The sequence below is a fragment of the Octopus sinensis genome, linkage group LG14 (assembly GCF_006345805.1).
Source record: "Octopus sinensis linkage group LG14, ASM634580v1, whole genome shotgun sequence".
Lineage (NCBI taxonomy): Eukaryota > Metazoa > Mollusca > Cephalopoda > Octopoda > Octopodidae > Octopus > Octopus sinensis.
Window position 1 is genome coordinate 14,764,429 of NC_043010.1, and position 7,500 is coordinate 14,771,928.

Below are 7,500 nucleotides of genomic sequence, written 5' to 3' on the forward strand. Positions count from 1 at the left end.
AGAAATAGATATGAAATTGGATTAGAAAAATGCGTCAAAGTAACCATGAAAAGAGGAAAACTAGTTAAGAGTAACAACATCACACTAGATAAAACCAATGAAATAAAAAATTAGACCAAAGCCAAACTTACAAATACTTAGGAATCCATGAACTAGATAAGACACAACACACACAAATGAAAGAGAATAAGAAAAAGAATATTATGGACGAGTTAGATCAATACTAAACACAGAGCTCAATGCTAAAAACAAGATAATAGGTATCAACACTTTAGCTGTCCCAGTTATAAGTTACAGCTACAATATCCTTAACTGGACACGAAATGAACTGACCAAAATAGATAGGAAAACAAGAAAAATAATGACAGGATCTAGGATGCATCACCCAAAATCTGACATAGAAAGACTATATATACAACGTATAGAAGGTGGTAGAGGCCTTATACAGCTGGAAAACTACTATAAAAACCACCATAGGACTGCAAAAATATCTACTTCAGAAGGAAGGAAAACTGATCCAGATAGCGGCAAAACACGAGCAAAACAAAAATCTGTTCTCAGTATTTAAGGAAGCTGACAAATACAAACAAGAATCATACCACCTAATAAACATGAAGAAGAAGAAGAAGATGAAGAAACAACAAAAGCTATAAAACAAATGAAAACCCAACTAAAATAGAACAGCAACGAACCATGATAAAACGATGGCAAGAAAAGCCCCTTCATGGTAAATACTGGACTAAACTAAACGCAAAAGAAATAGACAAAGAAAAATCCCAGCAACGGTTGAGAAGCTCAGGACTCAAAGCAGAAACAGAGGGATTTTTAATTGCAGCACAAGACCAAAGCCTCCCCACCAGAAATTACCAAAAACATGTAATGAAAAGAAATATTACAAGTAACTGCAGAATATGTGGAGATGGGACAAGAAACAATAAATCATATTATCTCTAGCTGCCCAGTCCTGGCTAAGAAGGAATATATTCACAGACATGACAGAGTTGGAACCTACATACATTGGAAGCTATGCCAACATTATGGAATAACAACAGAAAAAAGATGGTATAGGCACACACCAGAAAAGGTCACAGAAAACGAGAAAGCAACCATACTCTGGGATATGCCGATACACACAGATAGAGAAATTAAGGCCAACAGACCAGATATAGTTGTCAGAGACCATGAAGAAAAAAATGCTTTCTAATTGATGTATCAATACCGGCTGATGACAACGTGTCTCTAAAAGAAATAGAGAAACTCTCAAAATACAAAGACCTGGAAATAGAGGTAACTAGAATGTGGAATCTGAAAACAGAAACAATTCCTATCATAGTAGGTGCATTAGGCATGATAAAAAAAAATATTCAGACAAATACATAACAAAAACACCAGGACTTACAAACACATATACATACAGAAAATTGCACTACTAGGCACTGCACACATCCTACGCAGAACACTTTCCATACAATAACCATCAGAGCATCACAACAAATCACAGCACATACCCAAGGCACACAGAGCTGCGCTCGGTAGTGAAGTGAAAGCACGCTATAAAAATAAAACTACTGAATAATAATAATAATAATAATAATAATAATAATAAGTGGGTGTAAACACATGAACAAAATAAAAATAAACAAAAACAAAAGGAAAAACAAATTACACTAACCTATATAAACAGGAGATACAAATATTACAGGCATTTCCCCCCAAGCACACACTAACTAAACATAGACGCACATGTGCAAATGAAGATACATACAATAGAAATACATAATACAAAATGGCTGACCGTTAGTAAAGAGAGACACACAAATAAGAAAGAAGAAAGCAAAGGACCACTGATGAGGTCACAGGAGTGTGACGAAAGAACTCGTAAGATTAAGATTAATGTAAAAAATACATAACGCTGAAGCAAAGTAACACCAAATATAGAGTGCGTGTGTTTTTAATGGCTAAACTGGCAAAATGATCATGCCTAAATACAACAATATATATATATGAATATATTCATATTCATATATATATATATATATATATATATATATATATGTATATGTATATATATGAGCAAAAGCGTTCGAGTATTTACACTCGAAGATGTTACTATTGTTAATGTAATCTGCGGTGAATATTTTTAATTGATAATATTAACAACAGTAAGAGAGGTCGTTCAACAGGTCTACTAGCATTATATAGCTACGAAGTTTAAAGTTAGCACAAGGCATAAGGAGGCGGAAAAAGCATCAACCTGTTTAGAAATAGAAGCTAAAATTCCTAATTCAACCACCCTGTACATGCATGCGTACATACGTACATACATACATACATACATACATACATACATACATACATACATGCATGCATGCATGCATACATACATACATACATACAAACACACACACATATATATATATATATATATATATATATATATCACGTGATCACGTAACCGACCAGGTTAACAGATGTTGCGACACATCACTGGTCACAATGCGCTTCGCATTGTTTTAGCCTTCAAATGACGCCACCCCGCTGGCTAAGTGAACAGACCAACAGAAGAAAGAGTGAGAGAAAGTTGCGACGAAAGAGTACAGTTATTTTGCTCAATAAACATTCACAACACCCGGTTTGGGAATCGAAACCGCGATCCTACGACCGCGAGTCCGCTGCCCTAATCACTGGGCCATTGCGCCTCCACACACACACATATATATATATATATATGTATGTATGTTTACGCACACACACACACACACACACACATATATATATATATGTATATATATATATATATATATATTATATATATATATATATATTATATATATATATATATACATTATATATTTACACACATACACACACACACACATATATATATATACACATATTTCCATTTATATATATATATGTATATATATATATATATATATTGATATATATATAGGACATATATACTCGTATATAAATGTATATATTTCTGATATATAAATGAACATACGGAGTCTGATCCAATAAGTATCCAGACTGTTGCCATAGTAACGAAGCTAAAGCTTGCAGAGTGAAGCCGCTGGGTAAAAGTCGACCATGAAGCCTGCTGTGCATGCGCACAAAGTTTTTCTGTTCTGGCTCACTTCCGCTGTTTACAGCAGTGCTGGGAAGGAAGCGTATGTAGCGTGTGATCGTCGCATTGACTATGATTAAATTGTAATGGTGATACCAGTTCAGAAGCCTAAGCAAAGCTACAGAAGATGTAAGGAGAGTAGTTTATGAGCCCCACACAAGTGTACAAGTGGTTCAGACGTATTCAAGATGGCCGAAAAGACGTCGACATTAACGAACGTTCTGGAAGACACGCAACTAACTGAAATGATAAAAAAATCGCAGATGTGTGTGCAGCTGAGAATGTAAATCGTCGAATCACCATCTGTAAGTTAACCAAGGATATGCAGATTAGTTTCGGTTCAGTTCAGTCCATTATCACTGAAGATTTAGATATGAGACGCATGTCTGCCAAGTTTGTGCCCAAACTGCTTTCAGCTGACCAAAAAGACACACAGGTTTCAATTGCACATCATCTTCTTGATTGTGTCGAGAACGATGAAAACTCTTTGAAAGTTTTGCGTAGGACTCTGAGCAGGTATCGACAAGCTTTTGGCAAAATTTGATGCAGATTCTCTGCTCAACTTTCTCTGTCATTATCAATGCGACGACGACGACACGCTACGCACCTTCCTTCCAAGCGCTGTTTTAAACAACAGAAATGAGCTAGAACGTTAAAATTTAGTGCACATTAAAATGGCGGTGCCCCAGCATGGCCACAGCTCGTGAGCTGAAACTAGATAAGAAAAAATATAAAAATGCACAGCACAGTTCAAGATCTGTGCTAAGCAGTTTTACGCTGCGTGCATTAGTTTCGTTACCATGGCAAAGTCCGGATACTTATTGACCAGACCACGTTTATATATGTATATATATATGTGTGTGTGTGCGTGTGTGTGTGTGTGAGATTATTCTTAGGTGTATGCAAGATAGTAAAAAATTATTAAACGGTGGTTTCGTGGAGTCCCTTGTGTTATTTTGCCACCAGAGAATCATATAAGATCTGTTCTCAGTAATAGCTTACGCTGGATAAACTTAGACGCAGTGAGTAGGAGAGGAATATTGTACTTCGGAACTATCGATTAGTTTGACAACAGATTTCAGTTTTTTTGCCGACTGTTGAATAGTTAAATAATAGTTAAATAAGTGGCTGTGTGGTAAGTAGCTTTCTCACCGAACGGACGCGTTTTTTTTTCGCTCCGGCAAATGTCACGTTTTAACGTGAATTGTTGAACTTTTGACTCGACTACAGGTAGGCGTTTTGTATTTTTGGGAGCTTAGCGAAGTCTATTACTTGCATTTATGTTTTTTAGCATTTAATATTTTTTAGCAGATAATAAACTCCACTTTGCTCCAGATATAATTTTTCTGCCTGTTGTCGAGCGTAAAGACTCACTTTGCAGTGAGAATTGTATTTTTAAAGCGGCGTAGTCCGTCTGCAAAAATTGTTTTTGAAATTGTCTTTGTGTTATCCACGGGAATTACCAAGGAGTACCAAGGATTATTTTATCAAGGTGTTTTACCAACTGTGCATTTGGCCTGGAATACAATTTTTAGGCCGAAAAAAGTGAAAACAAAAAAAAAAAAAGAAAAAATTAATTCCTTTGTCTGGATTTGAACTCTCTTTCTCCGTTTATCATTTAATTTTTTAAAAAAGAACTTTTTTTGAACTGCTATTTCTAATTTTATTTCTTCCCTTCTGTTGTATTTTTCATTCTCCTTTCTGTGTCTTATTTTATTTTATCACATTTTGAACTGTCTTTAAATCTTACGTTATGGCAAAGAAATTCACTGTGTGAGATTTGACACCTCCCAAAAAATATTTGAATGAGCTCCAGGAAAAGACCATGGTGCTGAGGACATATTCGAAGTCGCTCGACACCATAGCAGTCTTTCCAAAGGCCACTATTGTTAACGAGCTGGCAGACTACATGCCAGCCGTTAAATACATCGCACGAGGAGTTAAATACGCAACGGTTTTGTTGCTATTTGACTCCCCTAAAGCAGCTTGCAAATTTGCAAGCCAGCCCATTGAGGGCAAACAAATATTGTTTCTCCCAAATTACAAGGGAGAAAAATTGTTGAGAGCTTGGATCTGCGGCTTACCACCAGGCGTTGAGCCCGAGTGGATAGAGGACTCTATCCGCCGGGGCTTGGATGGTAGCAGTTCCAAGCTACTGAACGTAAAAGTACAGCCTGCGGCTGATTGGGAGGGATAAAGAGCTGTTTTGACCCTATGGACCCAGTCAGCCAAAAGTCTGGTTTTACCGGACTTTTTGAGGATGGCCGGGTACAGGTATCCGGTGATGCTTGAGGGACGCCCCCCCCCCAAGTGTCACCTGTGCCTGGAGCCTGGACATATCAAGAGGAAGTGTCCCGGTGGCCGTGGTGCTGCCCCGGAGCATGAAAAGGAAAAGGTGTCCGCTGCCCCCTCATTGGAAGGGGAGACGGTGGAAGTCGTGGAGGAGGTTGCCTTCACGAAAAGAAAGAGACAGGTTGCTTACCAAAGAACGTACAGACGGAGGAGGAGGATAGCGACCCCCCGTGTCTGCCGAAGGAGCCCCCGGGCTAGCAGCCTCTAAAAAAAAGAGGAAAAAAAAAAGAAAAAGAGGTCGGACGGCTGACGTTTCTGTGTCGCCGACGGAGCCACGGGTGGGACGTGTGCCACCCGCGGACAGTGCTCCGTCAGTGGAAAGTGTGCCACTGACGGATCAGTGTGAGGTCCCTTCCTGTGAAGAGGAGTTGTTTCTCCTCCTTTACCACAAGGGAGGGAAGGTGGAAAAGTTTTTGAATGGCTTGGGTGACCGAGAACGCAAGGACACGGTCAGCTCAAGGAGTCCGTTATGGCCTCCGTGGGTAGCTGCGGAGGTAGTAACGGAAAACATTTTGTCAAGGGTCACAAAGACCTTTGAGAGGAAACATTTTACTTTTCTCTTTGCAGGCCTCGACTTGTCGTCGCAGAGTTGTCTGCAGGCGGCAAGATAATTTGCTTCGGGGACCTGACAGGGAGAATTTTGTGAATTCATATACTGCCCTTGTGGCAAAAGAAATGAAAAAAAGAACTTTGTAAGAGGTTTTAGTGCCTCCTTCGTGTAAGAGGTTTGCGACCTCATGTCGATTTATTGAAACTAAAGAAAAAAGAAAATTGAACTTATTAAAAAAAGAACAATGTCTTAGAGAAGCGGAAGTCGGCGGGCGCTTTTTGACTTCTCCCATCACCATCTTCATCCACCACCACCATCATCCATTTATGTCTTTGTCCAGCCCGTAGCTACTCTGTGTACTGCCCTAGTGGCAAAATTGTTGAAATAAAGTAGCTTGCTAACCAACCACATGGTTCTGGGTTAAGTCCCACTGCGTGGCACCTTGGGCAAGTGTCTTCTACTATAGCCTCGGACCGACCAAAGCCTTGTGAGTGGATTTGGTAGACGGAAACTGAAAGAAGCCCGTCGTATATATATATATATATATATATATATATATATATGCGTGTGTGTGTTTGTGTGTCTGTGTTTGTCCCCCTAGCGTTGCTTGACAACCGATGCTGGTGTGTTTATGTCTCCGTTACTTAGCGGTTCGGCAAAAGAGACCGATAGAATAAGTACTGGGCTTACAAAAGAATAAGTCCCGGGGTCGAGTTGCTCGATTAAAGGCGGTGCTCCAGCATGGCCGCAGTCAAATGACTGAAACAAGTAAAAGAGTAAAAGAGTACTGATGTTCTGCTCCGGCAAGTAGTCGAATATGGGCTGCGCAATGAGGAACAAAATAACATAAACGCTTCAGACATTTGTTGTTTATCGTAGAACGAGCTAAATATAAATAACTTGAGAATCATTAAGAATGGGTGAAGTGAGGTTAAACGGGTGAAGAGGGTGAAAATGGTGTACATATTATACATACATGCACATTCACAAACACATGTATATATATACACACACACACATATACATAGATACAAAAATCAATGAGAGGAGGAAATACATTCGTGGGTTTGACTGTTCTGAAAATATCTTTTTTAATATTTGCATGGCTATTGTTCTAAGGTATCGCTCTAAGACCTGTTACTTACTACCTAGCGAGCCTTCACAAAAGTAAGAGAGTGTGAGAGAGAGAGAGAGAGAAAGAGATAGGTAGATAGATAGATAGATAGATAGAGAGAGAGAGAGAGAAAGAACGAAAATGTCCTGACTATTTGAAAATAATTTTAAAATATTTTAAAAAACATTTCGTTTAATTGTTTTTCATGCTTTACTCTAAGTTGAAAAGGTCGCAAAGGCTGAAACCGGTACTAAAATATTCTTCATGATAAAATTATTTTCTACCTGTCCTATTGTCCTTATATATATATATATATATATATATATATATATATATATTATATATATATATATG